This window comes from Pantherophis guttatus, chromosome 1 (genome assembly GCF_059756535.1).
Source record: "Pantherophis guttatus breed Tessera chromosome 1, ASM5975653v1, whole genome shotgun sequence".
NCBI lineage: Eukaryota > Metazoa > Chordata > Lepidosauria > Squamata > Colubridae > Pantherophis > Pantherophis guttatus.
Genome location: NC_142063.1, coordinates 334,126,383 through 334,154,030, shown reverse-complemented (window position 1 = coordinate 334,154,030; position 27,648 = coordinate 334,126,383). Strand labels below are relative to the sequence as shown.

At 43.2% G+C, this 27,648-nt stretch overlaps 2 long non-coding RNA genes across 3 annotated transcripts in view; one reads left to right on the top strand and one right to left on the bottom strand.

Annotated features, from left to right (window-relative positions):
* LOC132712301 (uncharacterized) overlaps positions 1-14,315 on the top strand; it is a 61,641-nt gene extending 47,326 nt beyond the window's left edge. The window contains exons 1-2 of one of the 2 annotated variants that reach the window (XR_009622993.1): positions 8,305-8,506; positions 14,150-14,315. This is a non-coding gene — a long non-coding RNA (uncharacterized LOC132712301). Of the gene's footprint in view, positions 1-8,304; positions 8,507-14,149 lie in introns of those variants that run through there. The other variant, XR_009622994.1, reaches the window with a different exon arrangement.
* On the bottom strand, positions 495-15,362 carry LOC117667736 (uncharacterized). The gene is made up of 3 exons (XR_009622992.1): positions 15,297-15,362; positions 12,712-12,765; positions 495-839 (listed from the first exon to the last, which is right to left on the bottom strand). It is a non-coding gene; the product is annotated as an uncharacterized LOC117667736 (long non-coding RNA).
* Positions 15,363-27,648: the final 12,286 nt, after the last annotated feature.

The window sequence follows — 27,648 nt, the reverse complement described above, 5'->3', positions numbered from 1 at the left end:
TGTTGGGCCCAGTTGTGGCCGTAAATCAAGAACTACCTGCAAAATAATCTACACACAGAATTGGAAAACCAATAATATACCAACTGAAGATAATTTGATCAGAAAAGTTTTGGAATGTGCGGAAATGGACAAACTTACAAAAGAGATACAAGAAAAAGAGGAAACAGAATATTACATAGTGTGGGAGAAATGGTATGAATGGCTGGAGAAGAGAGATAAAAGGCAAGGAAAGATCAAATAGTGGTCGAAATAGGAGTAGAAATACAATAACAAATATGAGGAAACAAAAATTGTAGAAATGAAATTGTGTACACGGTTATTTATACGTATATAGGTAAATAAATTAATATTAGAAGTATATGTATAAAAGATACATTAGAATAAGGGAGAAAAAAATGCATAAGTAGGAAATTCTTTACCGACACGAACTTGTTGAAAAGGAAAGATTGTTAAAGATTTTTTTTTTTAATGTTTAATAAAAACTATTTTTTGGGGGGGAAAAAACTACCTGCAAAAGGCATATATTTTTGTGAGTACAGCTGACTTTATCAGAGGCACAGGGTGGCTGAACTGCTTCAGGGTTTAAATTGAGAGGAGGCGTTGGGAGATGAAGGGAAGGGAATTGAAAACAAGGCAGTTATGCAGATGTAGGTTACACATGAGGCAGATTACAAGTACCTGAGCATTAACAATTGTAATGTGTAAAAAACCCTCTGCCTTTGTTGAGACCTTTTGAGATTGCCTGCAACCTTCTGATGTAGATGAGTTCCGTAATCTCTTGCTCAATGAAGCTGTTAAAACTTTCTTTTTTTTCCAAAACAGATCAGTAATGAAGTGTCCTAGGAGATTGAAAAAAATACTGATTTTACTTTGCCCTTATTTTAAGTCCTGATGCGAAACAGGCCTCCATTAATTCTTTTGTACAGAGTTTGTCCTCTGTAGAACATACAGAGGGATTGCTGGACAGGGATGCCTCGTATTAAAAGAAAAGAGTATGAAGGCACCACTAGCCTTGCATTTATACTTATTGAAGTACTGACAGTGCTACATTTACAGATCAGGGGTGGGATTCTACCGGTTCGGACCGGTTCGGGTGAACTGGTAGCTCCGACGATCAGCTGGGAACGAACTTGTTTGCTCCGACAATCAGCTGGGCCTGCCATCCTACCCCTGCACTTTACTTATCTCTATCTTCACAGCTGATTAGCACGGCAGAACAGATTGCCGTGTCTCAGCTGTTATAATTCCCTAGCACTAACACAGAAGGTGATTTTTCGTTGAACTGCACACGTGTGCACAGTGCACGTCTAGCACAGGCGCACGCAAAGCGCACGATCACCAAATCGGTTGATAAACTGGAAGGATCCCACCACTGCTACAAATAGTCCTCAATTTATGACCACAATGGGAACCAGAATTTCCATTGCTAAGCAAGGTGATTATTACGTGAGTTGTGTCTGATTTGATGACCTTTTTTTGCACCGTTGTTCAGCAAATCACTGCAATTGTTAAGTGAATCATGCAACTGTTAAGTGACTCCATATTCACTTTGCTTATCAAACACCGGCAGCGAAGGTTGAAAACATCTATCATATCTAACTGTCATAGCAATAGCACTTAGACTTATATACCACTTCATGGTGCTTTACAGCCCTCTCTAAGCGGTTTACAAAATCAGCATGTTGCCCCCAACAATCTGGGTCCTCATTTTACCAACCTTGGAAGGATGGAAGGCTGAGTCAACCTTGAGCCTGGTGAGATTCGAACTGCCGAACTGCTGGCAGCCAGCAGAAGTAGCCTGCAGTACTACATTCTAACCACTGCGCCACCACGGCTCATAAGTATATGTTAGTTGCCAAGTGCCCAAATTTTGATCACATGGGTTGCTGCAATGGTCATAAGTGAGAGGACCAGTTGAAAATCACTTCTTTCAGTGCTGTTGTAGTTTCAAATGGTCACTAAATTAGCCGCCCTGAGTGTTCGGAAAGGGGCGGCATATAAATTGAATTAATTAAATTAAATGAATGTCTGTAAGTCAAGGATTACCTGCACATCAGCAGTAGAGAAGCTGTGCGCAAAAAAAAGCCCAATAGAAATTGCATTTGAAAATGCAAATCGACATGTTGTTTCATACTTTATATAAATACACAAATACACGAGACGAGGCACGAGAAGAATGATTAAGTATATCCAAAACTGAGAGGCTTAGCTTTAGGGTGAACTATGGTTTCCTGAGCTAACCTAGTTGGCTGAGTTTATAGTTGACCATGAGCCATAAATCAGCCAGCTGCATTTCCATTTAACGGGTTGTGTGAATTCAGCCGTAAACTGATCTTTATCTCCATATTCAAAGGTCACCCAGTCCACCCCTTGCCAGAATAGGAAATCTTTTCTTCTAACATTTAGAAGGAGCAGCAGATGGAGGACCTATTTTAACGGATGAGTGGAATGAGCTATGTGGGGAGTGTGTCCACATGTGTATGCATCTGTCTGAGAATCAAAGGGCAGTTTACCAAAAATAAACCAGTACAAAATTGTACAAAGCACTTGCTCTTAAAAAATATTGAAATCCCTGTTCCAGTTTGAAAACAAGGTGGCTCACCGACCACATGCATGTTCAGGCCTGGGTGAAGTAGACTCATGTGGTATAGTGCAGAGGTGGTATTCAGCAGGTTCTGACCAGTTCTGGAGAACCAGTAGTGGAAATTTTGAGTAGTTCGGAGAACCGGTAAATACCACCTCTGACTGTCCCCGCCCCCATCTATTCTCTGCCTCCCAAGTCCCAGATGATCGGGAGAAAATGGGGATTTTGCAGTAACCTTCCCCTGGATTGGGGAGGGAATGGAGATTTTACAGTATCCTTCCCCTGGAGTTGGGTGGGAATGGAGATTTTACAGTATCCTTCCCCTGGAGTTGGGTGGGAATGGAGATTTTACAGTATCCTTCCCCTGCCATGGCTACCAAGCAACGCCCACCAAGCCACGCGCACAGAACCGGTAGTAAAAAAATTTGAAACCCACCACTGGTATAGTAGTTAAAGTGTGGAATGAAAGGATCCACATTCTATTCCTTCTTTCAGCTATGGAAGCTTGCTGGGTGAATTGAATTCAGTCTTTCCTTCTAAGTCTAAAAGACAAGGTGGGGTAATGGTGAAGATGGTGAACTAACAGAATTGGAGAGGAACTTTGGAGGTCTTCTCGTCCAACCTCCTGCTCAAGCAGGAGATGCTATACATTTCAGACAAATGCCTTCTTAAAAACCTCCAGTGATGAAGCACCCACAACTTCTGAAGATCATTATTCTGATTAACAGAAGAATGGAATAACAGAAGAGATCTTGGAGGTCGTCTAGCCCATCCCCTGCTCAAGCAGGAGACCATATACCATTTTGAGACAAATGGCTGTCCAATCTCTTCTTAAAAACCTCCAGTGATGGAGCACCCACAACTTCTGAACACAAGCCATTCCCCCGATTAATTGTTTTCCCTGTCAGAAATTCCCTCCTTAGTTCTAGGTTTCTTCTCTCCTTGACTAGTTTTCACCCATTGCTTCTTGTTCTGTCTTCAGGAGCTTTGGAGAATAGGATGTCCCTTTCTTCTCTGGGGCAGCCCCTTAGATATTGGAACCCTACTATCATAGGATAGGATCAGGGGTGGATTCTACCTACCTTTACTACCGGTTCACAATGGGGCCACACAAACCTATGATAGTAGGGTTCCAATATCTAAGAAGGGTTCTGATGATGTCGGTGGGCGGAGCCTCCCGCCGGTTTTACTACCGGTTCTATAGAACCGGTGCAAACCAGGGGCAACCCACCACAGGTTAGAACAGGGGTCGGCAATTTTAAACACTCAAAGAGCCATCTGGACCTGTTTCCCACAGAAAAGAAAACACCGGGAGCCACAAAACCCTTCCCATGCCCAACTATTTCCTGAGCAGCCACAAAACTAGCATATGTAGTTTTTATTTATTTATTTTTATTTATTTTTTTTATTTTTATTTATTTTTATATGCCGCCCTTCTCCGGAGACTCAGGGCGGCTTACAATGCGTTAAGCAATAGCCTTCATACTTTTGTATATTTTATACAAAGTCAGCTTATTGCCCCCACAAACCGGGTCCTCATTTTACCCACCTTAGAAAGGATGGAAGGCTGAGTCGACCTTGAGCCTGGTGAGAATTGAACTCGCAGTAATTGCAGGCAGCTGGATGTTAAATGTTGCCTTAGTAGGAGGCATTAGCCTCCTACGCCACTCAGGCTCCTAGTTGAATTAAACGTTCTGTTTTCTTCTGAAACTTTCTTTTCTTGGATTTATCCATGGTTGGCCTACCGGGGTTGAAAAGCTCAAAAAATTGCATGCTGGTGGGTGTCGCACATTGGCGGTTGTGATGCATATTTTGAGTGATAGGGAGCCACAGCAGAGGGGTGAAAGAGCCACATGCGGCTCCAGAGCCGTGGGTTGCTGACCCCTGGATTAAGAACAGGGAGACTCAGATTCAAGTCTGTTCTCAGCCCCAGAAACTTCCTTGGGATGACTTTGAACCAGTCCTTCTCTCTCATTCCAAATTTTCTCACAAGGACTGTTGTCGTGGGAAAATAGGAGAACATTATGTAACTGAAGGAAAGACAGCATAGATATCCGATCAAGCATTAAATACAAGAAGCCCTTGCCTGGACCCCAATTCATTCACATATGCTTGCCCTCATCTAATATTTCATTTTCAAAAAGGAGTTTGGTGCCCTTGAAAATGTCTTCCTTGCAGCCATAAGGCTTTTACACATGAAGTTTTAATGTGTCCCTAGGCATATGTGTCTTTGTGTTTTCCAAGTAAGGCAGCAATCTCAGAGAGGAAATTTCTCTCCTCTTCGCCCATTAATGGTCTCCATTCAAAAGCCTCCTCCACAGAACAATGAAGCTTTAAAATAGCCCTTCTAAATGGAGGTTATTTTAACAGCTCATCCCAGTGAGTGAGCAAGAAAGTGATTATATCATGCCAAGTACGGTACAGTAAGTCTTCTCTTTGCTATGAGAAGCATATTGGAAGTTCCCGATAACCTTTTCGAAATTTGAAGAACATATTCTAAGCACAAGCAGAAGCCCTTCTGAGTTGGAACCCTGGTCCACCTAGTCTAGCAGTCTGTTTTCCTAGTGACACATCAGTCATGGCGAGGGGGCTTATGCCAGTCAATGAAGCTGTGAGCTATGCTGTGCAGGATCTAGGACAACTCACCACAACCAACTTGCCACAGCCAACTCATCACAGCCAGCTCGCCATGGCTAACTCATTGCAACCAACTTGCCGTGGGACAACTTGCCAACTCATTGCAGCCAACTTGCTCCAGAACAACTTGCCACAGTCAACTTATCACAGCCAACTCGCTATAACCAACTTGCCAAGGCCAACTCATTGCAGCCAACTCACCATGGACAACTTGCCATGGCCAACTCATCACAGCCAACTCGCCATGGCCAACTCATTGCAGCCAACTCACCATGGCCGACTTGCCATGGCCAACTCATTGCAGCCAACTTGATGCAGGACAAGTTGCCATGGCCCACTCACTGTGGGACACTTCAACATTGCATTCATCATTTCATTCAGTTACTTTTATTATTGGTGACCATGTCTTCATAGAAATTATTGTAACTGTCTTCCAGTAAATGGCCTTCAAAGGCAATCCCACCACCACTGAGGCTCAGCATTATTGATCTCCAAGATTTCCATGAATTTATCCAACCTTCTTTGAAGTCAGCCAAGCTGGTAGCCAGCACCACATCTCTTCCGGGTTCTCCTTCAATCTTACCCCAGAATTTGCATCTAAAATATAAGTTGTACTGCTGATATACGAAGAGCTCTGTTGGTTCTTCAGTGAATAGCTCTTAAAACATTCTTAATCTTCCCATAAGCACTTGAGATAAAATGAGATTTGCAAATATAGAACATTTTTTTTTAAAGAAGTGCTATCCTGAAAGAAAAAAGGGTTACATGTCCACAAGGACTATCAGGTAACTTTTTATAATTTGCTATGCTCCCAATCTTCATCAGCCACATCTCCGGGCAACTTTTGAGGTTTTAGATCCTTCATCAAAATAGCTCCTGCCTCACAGGATGTCACACAGAAAGCCACATATTTTGATTTATTCTCCTTGCCAACATCATGTGCTGGAGGCTGTTTGGGAGGATTAGAGGTCAAACCTGGAGTGTGCATTTTCCATGCAATCTGTTTTTCTTTCACTGTTGAAGCTGCCCTGTTGTTTCTCCAGAATAACCTTGGAAAGCACATTATTTTTGAAGCATTTCCATCCCTAAAATAGATTAAGTGACAATACGTTTTAGTCTTGACGCCACATAAATTGCCGAATTTGAGATGTACCTCTGCTCCAAATTTTGTAATTATTTGTTTCATCGTGAATTGGATGCAATTTGTTTTTATTTGACTCAGATTATTTATAGACCAAAATCAGAGTATCTGTTAAATCAAACTCAAGTTCTGGCGACTTCTTCCAAGTATACACAGGTTTTTCTGGATAACAGAAACTTCCTTGTCAGCAGCAAAAGTTACAGGAAATCTTTGCTTAACAAAGGTAGTTAAGATCAGAATTTCCAGCACTAATCAATGTGGCCCATAAATTGTGACATTATGTGACTGTGTTGTTTAGTGACAGCAGTTCTGTCAGTTCCCAATTGCCATCATTAAGCTGGTAATTAATGGCACTGATTAAAACTTAATGGCATTAAGAATCACAGGAGTTTTTAAACAAGTCATTGCAACTTTTGATTTCCTGTTGGCTTCCCCAGTGACTGTGGGAAGCTGGAAGAGAATGTTGCAAATCATGGTCACATGTCCACAGGATGTTGCGATGTCATAATCACAAGCGGGCCCCAAGTACCCAAGGATTGCGATCACGTGACTCTGAGATCTCTGTGATGTCTGGAACTTCAAGGATGGTCGTAATTACCACTAGTTCAGCACTGTTGCAAGTTTGAATGGTTCCTGAACAAGTGGTTGTTAAATGAGGATTACCTGTATTGACTTTTGGGAGGGATTTTTCTTTTCAGTACCAAAGTCTAAGGCGATTTACAAGAATTATAGCATCCCTAAAGCAGTGGCTCAGTGGCTAAGATGCTGAGCTTGTCGATCGAAAGATCGGCAGTTCAGCGGTTCGAATCCCTAGTGCCATGTAACGGGGTGAGCTCCCGTTACTTGTCCCAGTTTCTGCCAACCTAGCAGTTCGAAAGCACCTAAAAAATGAAGTAGAAAAATAGGGACCACCTTTGGTGGGAAGGTAACAACGTTCCATTCACCTTTGACGTTTAGTCATGCTGGCCACATGACCACAGAGACGTCTTTGGACAGCGGTGGCTCTTCGGCTTTGAAACGGAGATGAGCACCTCCCCCTAGAGTCAGGAATGGCTAGCACATATGTGCAAGGGGAACCTTTATCTTTCCCTTTAAAGTCTTATGATTAAGGTTTAGGCACTTGGTAATCAGTATGTATTTATGACAGTGGCAGCATCCCAAAGTCATGTGATCACAATCTATGACCTTCCCAATCCAGTTTCCAAAAGAAAAGGAATGAGGGAAGCTGGATTCACTCAATGACCGCATGATTCCACTGATTCACTTAACAACCCTGGCAAAAAAAAAGAGGCTATTAAATTGGGTGCAACTCACTTAACAGCAATGGAAATTAAATTCCCACTTGTGGTCATAGATTGAGGACTATTTATACAGTTTTTCAGGCTTTGTGGAATATATGTATTAAAATTGTGTGATTGGCCTCTTCCTCTTCCTCCTCCTCCTCCCCCTTCTCCTCCTCCTAATATTTTTTTATTATTTCTACTGATTTTAGCACCCATTCCCCAAGTGACTAGTACATGCCACCACAACCTACTTAGTTTTCTAAAGAGACTTGTATCACATTTGATTTTATCTGGTTTTTAAATTTTTTGTATCTATGTATTTTATTGTTTGGCTGTTCACCGCCCTGAGTCCTTCGGGAGTAGGGCGGTATACAAATCAAGTAAACTAAACCTAGAACTAAGGAGAAATTGCCTGTCAGTGGGAACAATTCAGTGGTGGAATGCTGCCAATTTAACAACAGTTTCGGTGAGTGTGTGCTTTGTGCACACACATGCGCTTCATATCAGTGGTGGGTTGCTACCGGTTCTCCCCGGTTCGTGCAAGCCGGTAGTGGAGTTGGTGAGGTAAGAGCAAACCGGTTCTCTCTGACTGTTAGTTTGGCCCTCCCGCCCGCCCCTGTGTTATACATATCTTATATTTGGTTGTTTTTAGCCCAGCTGAAAGGCGCTGCAGAGCAGATTACCGCATCTCAGCTCCTTAATACACTGAGCTTGCGTGGAGCGCGTGCATGAAGCGAACTGGTGGTAACACCAGTTGAAACCCACCACTGCTTCGTGTGCATGTATATCTAAGGTGCTTGCATGCAGCGCTGAAAATGGAGTATTTAGAAGCTCAGCTGCTTACCTTCCAAGTCAACAATGGTAAGTAGAACAGGACGGGGGGGGGTCACTGTGGTCGCTGTGCCACGTGATTGAGATGAGCTATAAAGCAGGAAATAAAGGACAGGATAGAGCGGGGCCAACTGATCGTTAGTGCTACCGGTTTACCTGAACCGACTGAATTCCACCTCTGGAACAATTAATCCGTGGAACAGTTTGCCTTCAGAAGTTGAAGGTTCTAGGGGAGACATGATAGCAATGTTCCAATATCTCAGGGGTTGCCCCAAAGAAGAGGGAGTCAAACTATTCTCCAAAGCACCTGAGGGTAGAACAAGAAGCAATGGGTGGAAACTAATCAAGGAGAAAAGCAACTTAGAAGTAAGGAGAAATTTCCTGACAGAGCAATTAATCAGTGGAACAACTTGCCTCCAGAAGTTGCGAATGCTCCAACACTGGAAGTTTTTAAGAAGATGTTGGATAACCATTTGTCTGAAGTGGTGTAGGGTTTCCTGCCTAAGCAGGGGGTTGGACTAGAAGTCCTCCAAGGTCCCTTCCAACTCTGTTACTCTATTCTATTCTATTCTATTCTATTCTATTCTATTCTATTCTATTCTATTCTATTCTATTCTATTCTATTCAAACATAATTGGAGGACTATCTCAACCTACCCAACAGACAGAAAGTATTTTTTACAAATGTCACAGAGAATAAATGCATCAATAAATTAGAGTAAAGTACAAGAATGTCATGGAATTTCCTATAAAAGACAATGTATTTGTTGGGTTTTTTTAGACAGGAAAAGAAGAAGAAAAAGAAGAACGTATTGATCTTGGAAGCTCAGATGAGACTGGTATTTTGCCCGTCCACACATTAATTTCATTAATCAATGAAGTGTGCTTAGGATAGCATTCTGAGACAGAGTTTCTTTGTGAAACTAATGATCTCGCGTACAGTGCTACAACAACCAGAATGTAAAAGGGCTAATTGCACATCATATTTATTTGTGTGTTAATGAATACATCCAAGGGTATTGTCTGATTTATAGTTGCTCATTAGCAGCTCTTTGAAATATGGCAGTGAAACAAAGCTGAATGGTGCCACATCTTTTGCACTGTGGCATTAAAATAAGGAGTGAGGGGGGAAACTGTGGCCTGTTTTTTGGTGGCACCGTCCTCTAAACCCCAACCATAAAAATAAAAACCACCAGCCATCAAATATGTCTATGGAGTTCAGATCACTCATAAACCAGGCTTCACCAAGTTTAAAAGATAAACCTTAAACTTTGGTCCTTTACAACACCATCCACCTTCCATCATCAGTTCGCCAATTATATCCTGTGACCAGTGAATTAGAACATAGAATATATGGCTGGAAGGGACCTTGGAGGTCTTCTCGTCCAATTCTCTGCTCAAGGCAGGAGACCTTATACCATCCTGATCAAATGGCTGTCTAGTCTATTGAAAACCTCCAGTGATGGAGCATCCACAACTTAATTAATTAATCAGAACTGGGAGGAAATTTCTCCTTATTTTTAGGTGTTGTGGCCCATCAGCGGCCAGCGGATCTGGCAGCAGATTCGGACAGTGAGGAAGTTGAGGAGGAACATGGGCCAGTCCTGGAGTCTGGGGAAGGCTCTGATGAGGGCTCTGTGTCGGAGGCAGAGAGGGGTCCAGGGCCGTATGCCAGCTGCCTTTGGAGTCAGACATCAGTGAGGCAAGCGAACAGATGGAGCGTGTTCCCGGTGTGCACATGAGCAGAGTTGCCAATGAAGGGAACAGCTAAAGAACAAGGGTCGACTTGGGAGTAAGGCCACAGGTGGATGATGAATGGCCGGTCCCAGAGGGAATAAAAGAGGAGCGAAAGGGGAGTGGAGTTTGCAGGAGACAATTAGTTCACTACTGCATTCTTGCCAAGTATTGCGGCATCTGAAAGATATTGGTCTGACCCAGGGGTGGGTTCTACTTACCTTTACTACCGGTTTGCAGTGGGGCCACACGCGCGTGCTTGCTCCGCATGCGCAGAAGTGTTTTGATGATGTCGGGGTAAGTGGGCGGAGCTTCCCACCGGTTTTACTACCGGTTCTATAGAACCGGTGCAAACCGGGGGCAACCCACCACTGGCCTGACTACAAGCCTGATAAAGGTCGGTAATTGTGAACTATCTTGAAAGACTGTGGGAGAGGAAAGACTTTGCTGTAGAGGAATTCACTGTAAATTAAATAAAAGGAGTTTATCGGGACGAGGACTCAGCTTTGTACTGCTGGGGAAGCCTAGGTCAAAACATTAGGTTGAATTTCTCTTTAATGTGTTTCCACCTATTACTTCTTGTCCTGCCCTCTGGTGGTTTGGAGATTAAGTCAATCGCCTCTTCTCTGTGACAGTCCCTCAAGTACTAGAAGACAGTTATCATGTCCCTCCTAATCCTTCTCTTTGATAGGCCTGACATAGCTAGATCCCTTAACTATTCACCATACTATTTAGCCTTCAAACCCCTTTATCATCTTTGTTGCTCTTCTCTGCATATTTTCCAGGGTCTCTACATCTCGTTTCTTTTTTTTTTTTAATGTTAAAAACAAAACTTTATTCATTCTTAAAAAACATTTAAAACATACAAGTTTCTCTTAATCAAGAAACAAATTTACATATACAATACACAACTTCAACTACTAACTAATTTATATTATCATATATACATATATACAAACCTACAGTGACATATTTCATTTTCTATCTATCTGACAGTGCAGTTTTATAAAACATTTGGGGAATTATTAAACGGAATGCTATTAGAAATATATAACGAAGCCCTGAGGGAGGCAAAATTACCAAACACATGGAAAGAAGCGTATATCTCCCTATTACCAAAAGAGGGGGCAGATACCACATTAATAAAAAACTATAGGCCGATTTCTTTGTTGAATACCGATTACAAAGTTTTCATGAGTATAATTGCTAATAGGTTGAAAAAAATATTACACAACAAAATACATCAGGACCAAAATGGTTTCTTGCCCACAAGACAGATAAAAAATAATTTACATCTCGTTTCTATTGTGGTAACCAGAACTGGACACAGTATTCCAAATGTCATCTTATCAGTGCAGTATAAAGCAATATTATCATTTCTCATGTTCTTGATGATATCCCTTTCTTCTTCTTTTATTTTTTTATTTTTTTGGCAGCTGCAGCATATTGCTGGCTCACGCTTAAATGAAAGTCCACTGGGACAGCATGATAACCCTGGAGATTATATCTCACCAAAGCTGTTCAACAGGCTACAATATTTCTGAATGGATTTATGAATAACATGATATGCTCCCCACTACCTTCCATTAATTATTTATTAAGAAAATTTATATGGCCGCCTACCTCACTCATGATGATTTCAAATTGCTTACAGCAGGGGTGTCAAACTTGATTTCGTTGAGAGCCGCATCAGGGTTTTACTTGACCTTGGGACCAGGTTGGGCATGGCCAGCTCGATGTCACTCGTGTCAGGGGGCACCTGTGGTGGTCTGAGCACTCTGCCAGCAAAAACAGAGTTTGGGAGGCTGAGACGGCCTCCTGCAACCTTCTGCCATGGAAAACAGAGCTTGGGAGGGTCACATGTGACCCTCCAAAGCTCCATTTTTGCTGGTAGAGGGTTGCAGGAGGCCATCGCAGCCTCCTGAGCTCCATTTTCACTAGTAGAGGCACCATAGGCCGGTCCTTCACAGTTTCCAAGGCAGCCCCATGAGCCAGATCTAAGCACCTGTGGGCCGGATCCAGTCCACGGGTCTTGAGTTTGACACCCCTGGTTTACAGAAATAAAAACCCAATATGAAACCCAATAAACCCTAAATGTCCTGGTGACAACAGTCAAACCATGCACTTTATGGGCTCCAAATCAGCCTGAGGTCCCCAGGCCAATTGGCAAAACCAAGACTTCAGGGCCTTTTGAAAGAGTGTTAGGCTGGAGGCCAATCTTATTTCCACAGGGACGATATTCCACAGGGAGGGAGACACCACGGAAAAGGCCTTTCCTCTTGGTCCCACGAGACAGACCTCCTTAAGAAAAGACAGATTTCTCTCATTGACCTCTAACTTCCTGTCCTTTCCTTGCAAATTGACAGGTGAAACTCTGCTCAAATCTGTCTTCCAAGTCTTCAAAAGTGATCTTCCTCACAAAGAATTTGTTGGGTGCTTGATTGATTGATTTAATAAATTTATGGGCCACCTATGTCATAAGCATGACTCTGGGTCACTCACCATTGAGCCTTTCTTTTTAATTTATCTTGATGACCCTGAAGGAAGCCACCCCTCCTAGAAGAATGAAATATTTTGAGAAATATTTAAAAAGGCAGGATAAAATATTTCCTCTAAAAGAGAAATACAAAATCTTAAGGGAGACAAAAACTCAGAGTTTCAGCTCCCTGCCCCCAGTAAATATTTAGTGCCCATAGAGAAGGACTGGGCCAGCCTATCTACAAAACAAAAGACCTTCAGCTCCAGGGTGATGGGATTAAGATATGACCCTTCAGCATATAATAAGATTATCTAGCAGCAGAGCTCACCACATTACAAAACCACCTGGGGATATTGTATCACTCTCCGGGCTTCAACCAAACTTCTCAGACGACCTATAGGGTTAGCTATGACCCCCTACAACAACCAATAGAATACATGTTCATGCACAGGAACAGGAAGCTCAAGGGCAAAGCCCAAGTGAAGGTATAAATAAGCCTCATTCTCAACTCCATGTGGTTAGCTGCCCATTACCTCAAACCCATATTATTCTATTCATCAATAAACCAACTTTCAAATCAGCCTCCATGTTTCCAGTGTCTTTCTCCCAGCTTGGAACTGAACTAGATGGATACTTCTCCCAACAATCCTTATAATTGACTGTTGAGCCATGGTGGTGCAGTGGTTAGAGTGCAGTACTGCAGGCTACTTCTGCTGACTGCCGGCTGCCTGCAATTTGGCAGTTCAAATCTCACCAGGCTCAAGGTTGACTCAGCCTTCCATCCTTCCGAGGTGGGTAAAATGAGGACACAAATTGTTGGGGGCAATATGCCAACTCTGTAAACCACTTAGAAAAGCTGTAAAGCACTGTGAAGTGGTATATAAGTCTAAGTTTTATTGCTAGTGCTATAATATTGCTTGATTGTTGAATGTAATTGAAGAAGTTTCTACTGTTGTGGTTTTCTGTGCCATGCTTTCACATTATTTTACAGCCCCCGAATACTTGAGCGAGTATCCTTCCCAGCTTGAAAAAAAAACTCAAAGGGAAGCGTTCACATATAATATTTTTCCTTGAGATTTCATGGAATTGTGGGAAGCAAAAAGACTGCGGACCACCAGAGAAATTGGTCTACAATGACAGATAGATGATTCACAAACAGCCACTTCACAACTAAATAAGCGAAGCTCAAAGAAAAATGTTGAAAAGCAAAATCTCTTTTGTCCAATTGAACAAGAACCAAGAGAGAAGAGAAATGCAAGATAATTTTTCTGCACTGCATTAATTCCCCTTCTCCAAGCTCTGATTGCGCTCTTTTTTGAAAAAAAAAAAGAAGAAGAAGTGATTTCTCCGTCTCTCAGGAAATTAGTTCCCAGAAATTAACTCTCTTTGCTGAAACATCAGTTGAGCATTCTGGATGACCAAGGAGCTTGTTATAATCTCTTGTCTTCTACTTGATTTTAGGATTATTTGAGCCCGAGCTGAGATTGAAGATTCAGATAACTGGATTGATTAAATGATGTTGAAATAACACCGTTTGAGGAGATATTTGAGCAGCTCCTCGGCAAGACTGATTCAGAGAGAACACATCTGCTAATTCCAGAAAAAAACTAAAACATTGACCTTCTCTTCTCTCTGTGTCTGCTTCTTCTTACACCTCAAAGTCCTTAGTGAAACATTTGCTATGTTTAAACCTCTCTTTTCCCTTCCTCTGATTTTCCCCAAAGCTGCTATTAGCTCCACAATTGGGAGTGGGGGGGGAGGGGAAACAACTTTAGCAAGGAATCTTTATGCCTGGATATGATATAAATTAAAAATGGCTTTCTCTCTCTTATTCCCCCACTTCTCATCCCCAAATGATTAAGACCAGGGGTCCTCAAACCTTTTAAACAGGGGGCCAATTCACAGTCCCTCAGACTGTTGGAGGGCCAGACCAGCTGGGTGGTCATGGCTAGGTGGTCATGTGACTGGGTGGGCATGACTAGGTGGTCATGTGACTGATGGTCATGGCTAGGTGGTCATGTGACTGGGTGGGCATGACTAGGTGGTCATGTGACTGGTGGTCATGGCTAGGTGGTCATGTGACTGGGTGGGCATGGTTAGGTGGTCATGTGACTAGGTGGACATGGCCAATTTAGCAGTCCAAACAATACACACAAATTAAACTTTAATTTGTTATGCTCCTTGAGGTGGAAAGCAGGTTAATGAAGGGATGTGGTTGCCTTGGGGTGTGTGTGAGGGACTTCTGTTTGTGTGTGTGTGTGTTTGTGTCCCTCCCTCCCTCCCTCCCTCTCTCTGTCTCTGAAGGCTGGGGAGGCCTCCGCGCATCCCGTTTTTGCCTTCTCGGCTTCCAGAAGGTGGGTGGGGGTTGGCAGGTAGGTGGAGCAATGTGGGTGGGGCAGCCTCGTGATCCCATGCAGCTGGATTAATGGCTTCAGTGGGCCGTATTTGGCCCATGGGCCATAGTTTGAGGACCCCTCCTTTAGACTTAAACCCTTAAGTGTCCAGTTAGGTTTTGTGAATCTACATAATGAACCCATGCAAATGATCATAGAATGAACTGGTAATATATATTTTTCCCTCTATTCCAGTTCTCTTCCACACTAAATACCTTCATCCAGTGCATTTTCTATTCTATTGATCAGGTAAGTCAGGTTCTTCTCTGAAGTGCTGGTGCTCGAGGGTAATTGCTCAATCAAATCTTTCAATTGTTTTTATATCCTCTTTCTGAGGAGGGAAGGGAGGCATGGAGAGCTTTTCCACACAAATCTTTACCACATGCCTAGGAGAGTTTATGTAGAGTTTGGTGTCCCAATTCGATTTAATAGTTGAGGTGCTAGCCTAGAAACCAGGAGACTATGAATTCTAGTCCCACCTTAGGCATGAAAGCCAGTTGGGTGACTTTGAGCCAATCACTAGGAGAGTGTGTGAATTCTCTTCCTGCCTTAGGCATGAAAGCCAGTTGGGTGACTTTGAGCCAATCACTAGGAGAGTGTGAATTCTCTTCCCGCCTTAGGTATGAAAGCCAGTTGGGTGACTTTGAGCCAATCATTAGGAGAATATTAATTCTCTTCCCGCCTTCGGCATGAAAGCCAGTTGGGTGACTTTGAGCCAATCACTAGGAGAGTGTGAATTCTCTTCCCGCCTTAGGTATGAAAGCCAGTTGGGTGACTTTGAGCCAATCATTAGGAGAATATTAATTCTCTTCCCGCCTTCGGCATGAAAGCCAGTTGGGTGATTTTGAGCCAATCACTAGGAGAGTGTGAATTCTCTTCCCGCCTTCGGCATGAAAGCCAGTTGGGTGACTTTGAGCCAATCATTAGGAGAATATTAATTCTCTTCCCGCCTTCGGCATGAAAGCCAGTTGGGTGACTTTGAGCCAATCACTAGGAGAGTGTGAATTCTCTTCCCGCCTTAGGTATGAAAGCCAGTTGGGTGACTTTGAGCCAATCACTAGGAGAATATTAATTCTCTTCCCGCCTTCGACATGAAAGCCAGTTGGGTGACTTTGAGCCAATCACTAGGAGAGTGTGAATTCTCTTCCCGCCTTAGGCACAAATTCCAGTTGGGTGATTTTGAGCCAATCACTAGGAGAGTGTGAATTCTCTTCCCGCCTTAGGCACAAATGCCAGTTGGGTGATTTTGAGCCAATCACTAGGAGAGTGTGAATTCTCTTCCCGCCTTAGGCATGAAAGCCAATTGGGTGATTTTGAGCCAATCACTAGGAGAGTGTGAATTCTCTTCCCGCTTTAGGCACGAAAGCCTAAAACACAGACACTCTCTCTCAACCTAACCCATTTCACAAAGTTGTTGTTATGGAGGAAATAGGAGGAGGAAAGAAAATTATATTGGCTCACCCTCTTGATTACTTATAAAGTTATAAAAGTAGGGGGGGGAATTTAAAAACAAATGAAACAAATAAATAATAAAGTTGAATACCAAAGCTCAGAGTCATCCATTCCATACAAACACTTAACCTAGAGCCTTCGATTTGCTTGCACTCCATATCTCTTCCCCATAAAAGGGACTTTTATGCCAATAAAAACAATCTCCTCAATTTGTTTAAAAAAAAAAAGTGATCTCAGTTTGGAATCAAATCAAGAACTGCTGAGCTGTGTTTCTACTCAACAGGTTGACATTTGAAAGAAGATCTAAGGCTTCCAGAGGAATGAACAACAAGATCTCCTTGCGTGCCCATGCATATTTGTCCATACATTACTATCTCAAAAGGAAGCTGCTTCTTAAATACACAGCACTGACAACAAAATGAAGATATTTTTGTTTTATGAGCCATTTGAATGGTAAGTATTTTCAGTACAGGTAGTTCTCAATTTACGACCGCGACTGAGCCCAAAAATTCTGTCGCTGAGCAAGACACTTCTTAAGTGAGTTTTGCCCCCATTTTATGACCTTTCTTGCCGCAGAGAATCACTCTGGTTAAGTTAGCAACATGGCTGTTAATTGAATCTGGCTTCCCCCTTGACTTTGCTTGTCAGAAGGTCGCAAAGGTAACATGATTCCCCGGGACACTGGGAAATGGTCACAACTACATGCCAATTGCCAAGCATCCGAATTTTGATCACGTGACTGTGGGGATGCTGCAGTGGTCGTAAGTCTGTGAAAAATGGTCATAAGTTACTTTTTTCAATGCCATTGTAACTTAAAGGTAAAGGTTCCCCTCGCACATATGTTCTAGTCGTTCCCGGCTCTAGGGGGTGGTGCTCATCTCCGTTTCTAAGCCAAAGAGCCAGCGCTGTCCGAAGACGTCTCCATGGTCATGTGGCCGGCATGACTAAATGCCAAAGGCGCACCGAACGCTGTTACCTTCCCACCAAAGGGGGTCCCTATTTTTCTACTTGCATTTTTTACGTGCTTTCGAACTGCTAGGTTGGCAGAAGCTGGGACAAGTCACGGGAGCTCACCCCGTGATGTGGCACTAGGGATTCGAACCGCTGAACTGCCGACCTTTCGATCGACAAGCTCAGCGCCTTAACCACTGAGCTACCGCATTCCTAACTTAGGACAGTTGAAGACTACCTGTAATTTATTGTGGTTTTCCTGGCAGACAAGAAACCCAAAATTGGGGTTTTTGGACTGCAAAGATCTTTCTGCAGATGTGATTGCCCTGCTCTTATCGGTCATAGTCGAGATGTCATCAGCTATACAAATAAAAACAACAGCAGCAAAGCAATCTTTTCTTTTAAAACTATTGGCCAGGAAAGTGCCTCTTGCAGCTGTTTGGAACAATATTTCTTAATCCAGACAGTCTTGAAAAACTTGACTTTTTTTCCTGCCGCCCCTTTAGAAAACCATGAAGGTCCTTCTGCTTTTTTTAAAAAAACATCTTTAACATTTTCCCTCCCAGAAGACTGGATTTGCGGTACTTATTACAAAGACGCAATAGGCTGAATGTAATTATCTTTAATAAATCTCACCCCAGACATTGATGAAATGAGCCATCGTATGCAAATGCATATATTCCCCCGTAGAAAGATACATGCTCAATGTATTAATGCAAGTAAAATAAAGACGATCATGAAAACCTGTTTGATTTTAATATTCCTTTGAGTCCCTCACCCTTTTTAAAAAAAATACAGATGTGGTCATTACCGTTATCGCTGTCGCTTTCTTTGTATTATTATTTTCATACAGCATGTTTCAACTGTATAGAAAGTTGAGAGCAAATGGGATAATGCGACCATCATTTTATAGCAGAGTTCCCCAACCTTTTTTCGGCTTTGAAGACCAGTGGGCAGGTGGAGAAAGGATGGTTCTGCATGAGAGGTGGGCACGCGTGTCCACCACTCATGAAATGGTGCATGTATGCCAGGGGTGGGCTGCTGGGGGTTTGCAGGGGTTCGGGAGAACCTCTAGCTAAGATTCTGTGCAGTTTGGAGAACCCCCAAATCCCACTCCTGGCTGGCCCCTCCCACCCTGCCCCCTCCCAGGAGTCCCCACGTGGCCTGTTTTGGATGCAGGTAAGTGCAGGGCATGTGTGGAGGCTCGGGGAGGGTGAAAAACGGGCCTACTGGAAGTTCGGAAAAGGCCTGTTTCTGGCCTCCAGAGGGCCTCCGGAACCTGGGGATGCTGTTTTCTCCCTCCCGGAGGCTCAAGGAAAGCCTCCAGAGCCCGGGGAGGGCAAATACCCCCCCCCCATCGTGGTGCAGGAGGCCCACTAGGTTACACCCACCATGGCCAGGCCCACCCAGCAACTGGGCAGAGAACCCCTTGCTAATATTTTTGAAGCCCACTCCTGATGTATGCACACGGTTGCCTGCTGTTCGTGCAATTGGGGAACGCATGTGCATGCTCACCTGTCACTTCTGTGGCCCAGTTCCGAATGGCTGAAGGCTCGGAGGTGGGCTGCAGACTGGTGGTTGGGGATCCATTGTTTTATAGGGATGCTTAATGCCTCACATGAACAACGAACATTCATAGAATCACAGAATTTTATTTATATTCTATTTAATTCTATTTATAACATTCAGCAGAATACCTCTAGATTTGTGGGGCCCATACAATCAAAGCCACTTGATCCTGACATAATAGCAATAGCACTTTTTTTTTAATTTTTTTATTTTTATATGCCGCCCTTCTCCGGAGACTCAGGGCAGCTTACAATGCATTAAGCAATAGCCTTCATACTTTGTATATTTTATACAAAGTCAGCTTATTGCCCCCACAAACCAGGTCCTCATTTTACCCACCTTAGAAAGGATGGAAGGCTGAGTTGACCTTGAGCCTGGTGAGAATTGAACTCGCAGTAATTGCAGGCAGCTGGATGTTAAATGCTGCCTTAGTAGGAGGCATTAGCCTCCTACGCCACTCAGGCTCCTTAGACTTATATACTGCTTTCCAGTGCTTTACAGCCCTCTCTAAGCAGTTTACAGAGTCAGCATATTGCCCCCAACAATCTGGGTCCTCATTTTACCCACCTCAGAAGGATGGAAGGCTGAGTCAACCTTGAGCTTGGTGAGATTTGAACTGCCAAATTGCAGTCAGCCGGCAGTCAGCAGATGTAGCCTGCAGTAGTGCACTCTAACCACTGCACCACCACGACTCATAATGGACCTTGTTTCTTCCCAAAGTGGCCTGCACAACCTCCAGAAACTCAGTTCTGGATTTGACTAGATCACATAGCCAGCTAGGGGTAGTGTCAGGGTCATCAAAACCAAGGAAGACATGCAGAGTTACTTCCTTTTCTTGGAAGAAATATCCTTTGGGTTCAGTTCCAAGTGAGGAGAAAGACACTGGAAACATGATGGCTGTTTGGAAAGATGGTTTTTAATAGAATAGAATAGAATAGAATAGAATAGAATAGAATAGAATAGAATAGAATAGAATAGAATAGAATAGAATAGAATAACAGAGTTGGAAGGGACCTTGGAGGTCCTCTAGTCCAACCCCCTGCCCAGGCAGGAAACCCCACCACACTTCAGACAAATGGTTATCCAACATCTTCTTATAAATTTCCAGTGTTGGAGCATCCACAACTTCTGCAGGCAAGTTGTTCCACTGATTAATTGTTCTAACTGTCAGGAAATTTCTCCTTCGTTCTAAGTTGCTTCTCTCCTTGATTAGTTTCCATCCATTGCTTTTTGTCTTGCCCTCACATGTTTTGGAGAATAGCTTGACTCCCTCTTCTTTGTGGCAGCCCCTGAGATATTGGAACACTGCTATCATGTCACTCCTAGTCCTTCTTTTCATTAAACTAGACATACCCAGTTCCTGCAAACGTTCTTCGTATGTTTTAGCCTCCAGTCCCCTAATCATCTTTGTTGCTCTTCTCTGAACTCTTTCTAGAGTCTCCACATCTTTTTTACATCGTGGCGACCAAAACTGAATGCAATATTCCAAGTGTGGCCTTACCAAGGCATTATAAAGTGGTATTAACACTTCATGATCTTGATTGTATCCCTCTGTTTATGCAGCCCAGAACTGTGTTGGCTTTTTTGGCAGCTGCTGCACACTGCTGGCTCATATTTTGGGCCTAGTAGACCTCCCTGCAACCTCCTGGGAGCAAAAATGGGCCACAGAGGGGCCACACCACACCCCTCCATGCCCTGTTTTGGGCCGTGTAGGCCTCCCTCCACTTACCTGGAAGCCAAAACGGGGTGCGTGGGAACTTCTGGAAGAGGCAGGGCCAACAAGCAATTTAACAACCAGTTCGGCCGAAGTGGTGCAAACTGGTTGAATCCCACTACTGGTTTTATACCTTCTTTGGGCTTTGTATTTGAGCTTCCTATTCCTGTGCAAGAGCATGTCTTTTAATATTCTATTGGCTGTTGTCAGATTCCTATGGGATTATGGCTGGCTCTATAGGCAAAAGGGAAAATTTTAGATGCTTGTCTGAGCTAATCCTTTCAACCCTTTTGGCTTCCTAATTGCTTATTTGGAGTTTCCTCTGTGACCCAGTCTTTCTGAATGGATTACCAAATCTGCATTTCTAAACAGTGGCCTCCTCAGTTTCTGCTTGAGGCAGGGAAACTGGGGCTGGCTTCTAACTCCCTTATGATTTTTTCATTTCCCCTTTAGGGTAAGTATAATATTCCGCCTTTTAAAAAATATTTCCCAAAATTTTTCATTCTTCTGGGGGTAGGGGCTTCCCACATTCCAGGATCCTCAAATGATGGGTATTATTCGTTTCATGTATCAAATGTCACAGAATCTTAGAGTGGAATCCTCACTCAGGCTATTCTGTGTTAAATCCAAGCTAAAATAACCCCAAAAGATACCTGCGCAGCTTCTGTTTAAAATCTTTAAAAACCTCCTGCCAAACTGTCATGGATTATTTTACAAAAGTAGAGTTAAGATGTTGGATAGGAAATCAGCGGCACTGACAAATTAAAATGTGAGCAAGATCTGACTCCATAATCTACCAATTTGATTTTATACTGTATGTAAATGAGGGGGAACACAATTACAGCATAATTTTGAGTTAGACTCTAAAGATAATAATTTCGTGTCTCCTAAATGTGATTGCGGTCTTCAAAGGGAATGTAAAGCTTTATTCTTGAAAGTGGATTTTTATTTAATTAAAAATCTGTACATACTGCATACACCCACATTCCTCCACAAAAAAAAAAAAAAAAAATCCTCACAATGGTTTCCTTGTTATATTTTAAAATATGTATATTATTGTTAAAATGATGAAAGGGAAAAAAGAAAGAAAATATAGTTAACTACTAAATATAGATTAAAGGCATTATAAAAAGATATATAGTAGCTTTCCCTTTCCATTTGGGTTTTCAACTGCTGAACCACAATTTGGATATCTATCCTTTACACTGAACATTAAAGATTGTTACAAGTTTCTATTTAAATCCTAGAAATCACATCCCAAATGTCTAAATTTACACTGTTGTATAAGTGTGTGGTGTCCTCATTATCAACACTCGATTTCACCTGGGAGAAATCCTACCAAGGACAAGTAACATATAAATAACTATTTTTGGAGACGTGGGATGACACATATGGGAAGAGCTCAGATAGACAAATCCAACTGAGAAGCAAAAGAGAGAGAGAGCGAGAGAGAGGTTAACCTGCCTTTGTAAACAAAACATCCTTCCTTTAATTGATGCACAAGAGATGCAGGTGAAGGCAAGGCAACTGGAAATTCCCCAGGGAATTGCGTACTGAATTTCAGAAAAACAGCCATGAGCACAAACATATCCTAAGCACCCAAGAAGGTTCTGCTCCTGTTATACCTCCAGAGGTGGTGTTCAGCCGGTTTGGACCAGTTCAGGCGAACTGGTAGCAGGGACTGCGGGTGGGCCCTGCCCTGGCATAATGCTACGTTTTTGAGGCTGGGTGCATGCGTGGAAGGCACGTGTGTGAAGCAAGTGTGGCAAACCGGTGGTAAGAATACATGAAACCTACCACTGGTCATACCTCCATGTTAAACTCATGCTTTCTAGTACCGACATTTGAAATTCAATCCCATATCATCTCTTGACTGCCGGCCTCCTGATTCATTTGAGCTGAGGGGCATTAAATGGGTAGATCCAGGGTCTGATGAACATGTTTTTTACACAGAGTATTAAGTGCCATTGATCCTCTCCATTCCTGACGAACTCACCTTGGATCTAGAAGATTTTGCTCAGTTGTGCCTGGTCATTTATACCACTTTTAGTGGTATAAACCATGGTGCAGATATTCTTTTAGCAATTATTTCAATACTTTCCGGTCTGAATGCAGATTTTGCTAGGGGAGGCTTTTCAGGAATGTTTTGGCATTGTTTTCTTCTCAGGGCTGAAAGAGACAGTGACAGTCCCAGTTGACTTTGTGCCTAAGGCAGGACTAGAACTCACACTCTCCCGGTTTCTAGCCTGATGCCTTCACCATTACACCAAATTGGCTCTCCCTACTTCCATCCCCATCCACAGTAATCTGTATGACACCGATTCATACGTTCTGAGATATATTTTAGCTCTTTAATGCATAACAATGTCACTTAGACTGCTTCACAGTGCTTTACAGCCCTCTCTAAGTGGTTTACAGAGTCAGCATATTTCCCCCAACAATCTGGGTCCTCATTTTACCAACCTCGGAAGGCTAGAAGGCTGACTCAACCTTCAATCGATGAGGACTGAACTCCTGGCAGGTAGCATGAATTCGCCTGCAATACCGCATTCTAACCAGTGCGCCACCGAGGCTCCTTAACTGGGCCTATAATTTTATTTCTCTGTGTGCATTCATTAACTCTAATCCGGAATATCAGACCACCTGGCAGCCTTCTTTGGATGCGTCCCACTTGTTCTCAATCCAACAAAGATGACCGGGAGACTAGACGTTCAAGGAAGAATGTTTGAAGGAGTTTGGTTTGCCAAAAAAAAAAAGAAAAGAAAAGAAAAGAAAAGAAAAGAAAAGAAAAGAAAAGAAAAGAAAAGAAAAGAAACCCAAAGGAAGAAAAATAAGAGCATTCCTCCAACCTGAAAATGATGTCACATGGAAGTTGATCAGGACTGGTTTTCTCATTCCAGGATGCAAAACACGGAAGAAGAGATTTAAGATAGGTAAATTCCAACTGACAGCCTTAAAAATAGTCTTTGGAACAATAAAAGTGATTCAGCAGTGTCGCCTATTACTCAGAAAGGAACAGACAGTGTAGGAGGAGACCATCTATAGTAGTCAAAAAACAGAGTCTGATAACACTTTTTTCAACCTGATTTTTCCCCCCCTTTCCTTTTTATGATCCTGGGTTCCCCAATTTCAGGGCTTTGCAGGGGTTCGGGAGAACCTCTAGCTATGATTCTGTGCAGTTCGGAGAACCCCCAAATCCCACTCCTGGCTGGCCCTGCCCATCCCACCCCTCCCAAGAGTCCCCACGTGGCCCGTTTTGGATGCAGGTAACTGCAGGGCGCACACAGAGGCTCACGGAGGGCAAAAAACGGGCCTACCAGAAGTTCGGGAAGGCCCGTTTCTGGCCTCCAGAGGGCCTCGGGAGCCTGGGGAGGCCGATTTTGCCCTCCCAGAGGCTCAGGGAAAACCTCTGGAGCCCAAGGAGGGCAAAAACACCCCCCCGCTGCCGTGGTGCAGGAGGCCCACTAGGCCACGCCCACCATGCGCACTCCCACCCAGCAACTGGGCAGAGAACCCCTTGCTAAAATTTTTGAAGCCCACCCCTGATCCAACCCCCTGCACAAGCAGGAGGCCATATACCGTTTCAAACAAATGACTAATCCAGTCTCTTCTTAAAAGCCTCCATTGCTTCTTGTCCTGCCTTCTGGTGCTTTGGAGAATAAGTCAGCACCTCTTCTCTGTGACAGTCCCTCAAGTACTAGAAGACAATTATCATGACTTCCAGTACATGATGAAACTTCCCTTCAGTATGCTTGATAAACCTAGTTTCCTTAACCGTTCGTTATAGAGTCTAGTCACCTTATCATCTTTGTTGCTCTTCTCTGCCCTCTTTTTAGAATCTCAGCATCTTTTTCGTATCATGGCAACCAGAACTGGATGTAGTATTACAAGTGTGGCCTCACTAGTGCAGTATATTTATTTATTTGTTTATTTATTTTATTTTATTTTATTTTATTTTATTTTATTTTATTTTATTTTATTTTATTTTATTATTTTATTTTATTTTATTTTATTTTATTTTTATACAGCCCTTCTCCAGCAGGACTCAGGGCGGTGGACAGTCAAAGTAAAAAACACAACATACAAAAATTAAAACAGTTTAAAAGATATTAAATAACGTCGGCCACAATTTAAAATAACCCAATTAAAACTAATTTCAAATTAAAACCAAAGGATGGGGTCAAGCCAGCCCGGCTAGATGAAATAAGTGGGTTTTAAGGGCCCGACGAAAAGTCCGGAGGTCCGGTATCGTGCGTATCTCTGGGGGTAGGTCGTTCCACAGGGCGGGTGCCGCCACAGAGAAAGCTCTCCCCCTGGGGGTTGCCAGCCGACATTGTCTGGCCGACGGCACCCTGAGGAGGCCCTCTCTGTGCGAACGTACTGGCCAGTGGGCGGTATAACGCAAATACTTAAAATATAAATATCTATTATAAATAACAAGACAGTCTGCTCTGCTGGGAAGACACCTCTCTATATCAGGAGTGTCAAACTCAAGGCCCACGGGCCAGATCCAACCTGTGAGGTGCTTAGATCTGGCCTGCAGGGCCGCCCTAGAAATAGCAAAGGACTGGCCCACGATGCCTCTGCCAGTGAAAACAGAGCCGTGTGGCCCTCCCGAGCCCTGTTTTTGGCTGCAACAGCCTCCTGCAGCGCTCTGCCAGTGAAAACGGAGCTTGAGAGGGACTTGTGGCAGAGCCCTGCAGGAGGCCGTCGCAGCTGAAAATGGAGCCTGGGAGAGGTGCCCCTGACACGAGTGATGTCGAGCTGGCCAAGCCCACCTCAGCCTCACCTACCCAGCCCCTGAGGTCAAACATAACCCTGATGCAGCCCTCAATGAAATTGAATTTGATATACCCTGTCTATCATTGAGAGTTTCTTTGGAGGCCTTTATTTAGAATAGAATAGAATAGAATAGAATAGAATAGAATAGAATAGAATAGAATAGAATAGAATAGAATAGAATAGAATAGAATAGAATTCTTTATTGGCCAAGTGTGATTGGACGCACAAGGAATTTGTTTTTGGTGCATATGCTCTCACTGTACATAAAAAGGCAAGATACATTCGTCAAGAATCATAAGGTACAACACTTAATGATAGTCATAGGGTACAAATAAGTAATCAGGAAACAATCAATATCAATATAAATCAAAAGGATACAAGCAACAAAGTTACAGTCATGCAGTCATAAGTGGGAGGAGATGGGTGATAGGAACAATGAGAAGATTAATAGTAATAGTAATGCAGCCTTAGTGAATAGTTTGACAGTTTGAGGGAATTATTTCTTTAGCAGAGTGATGGCGTTCGGGAAAAAACTATTTAGTCATGATGTGATACAGAGCAGATGTACAGAAACTAAGAGCATGAAGAAATAGCATCCTCAAGGTCCAAACAATGAGATTCCAATGTAGCTTACAAAAGAAAAAAAAAATTAAAAAAATCTCAGGAACAGAAAATTGCTTGAACTGCAGCAAAGTTTTCTTCTCCGAACATTTTTTGTTCATCTAGCACCACCTAATGGTTATAGGATTATTTAGCAACATCTCACCTCTCTCTCGATAACAGAAAAGAACCAAACAAGAACAAAGTACATTTATTAGGACAGTTAACGGGATGGATCCTATGAGAGATCTCACGAAGGTTGATGGTTCATTGAGGGCGCTTCCAAGGAAAAGGCAGCATGCAAGGATGCAATCAAGTTAAATCTTTATTTAGGAATAAAGTAGAGAAAATGAGTTCCCTGGCATGGAGGCATCCATGCCTGGATTGAGCCCATGGATCAGTCTGGTAGGGAGCCATAACAAGAGCCAAAGAGAGCCCCTGTGCTGGGGGTCTTATAGGGGCACCAGGCCCCTCCCTTACCAATTGATGTGAGGGGGCTGGAGGGCCATTAACTCTCCCCAATGGGGCTGCAGGGGCTGGAGCCCCCTGACCCACCAGTGGAATCAAAGGTGCCTCTTTGCTCCCATCTGGTGGCCTTTTAAGAAACTGCCATGGCTGGCACAAAACATCTAACAGATCTAAGTCAAGAGTCCAACTTAGAGTACTTCTGTGGAAATCTATGGAATATGATGTATTATGTAAATGAAGACTCAATCATCCAGGCCAAAAGTATCTTTTAAAAAGGTTAAATCATTGTAGGAAGTTAGCACCCACCCCTCTCCTAGAAGAATGAAATATTCTAGGAAATATTAAAAAGGCAGAATATTATACCTCCCTGGATGAGAAAAGGAGAAACATGCTCTTGGAAAGCAGCCCCCACCTTTGTTAATAGCCCCAGAAAGACTGGTGCCAACCTATCTACAAAACAAAATATTGGGCCACCTTATCTACAAAAGACCTTCAGCTCCAGGGTGATAGGATTAGCCCTCACTCAAGATCCAAACCAGGACAAAGCCATTAAGCCAGTGGTGGGTTGCTCCCAGTTCGGTCGGGTTCTATAGAACCGGTAGTAAAACCGGTGGGAGGCTCCGCCCACCCACCACAACGTTATCATGGGTGATCTGCGCATGTGCATAAGCTTCTGCACGTGCTCCCACTGCGAACCGGTAGTAAAGGTAAGTGGAACCCACCCCTGCATTAAGCCATAATAGGAATTGCCCAAAGCCCCTTCATTACATCACCTAACAAGATTCAACCAAGCCTGGGACTTAAGACAACCTACAAATTTACCCCTGCATGGGCCCATGGGAGTCTGACAACCAATCAGAATACATTTCTTACACAGGAACAGGAAGCTTCAAGGCGGGGCCCAAGAAAGGGTATAAATCTCTCTCTCTTTCTCTTTCTTTCTCACCCAGGTGCTCGATTGCCCAGGACCTCAAACCATGTGGTCTTGTCCACCATTAAACCCTCTTTCCAAACAGCTTCCATGTTTCCAG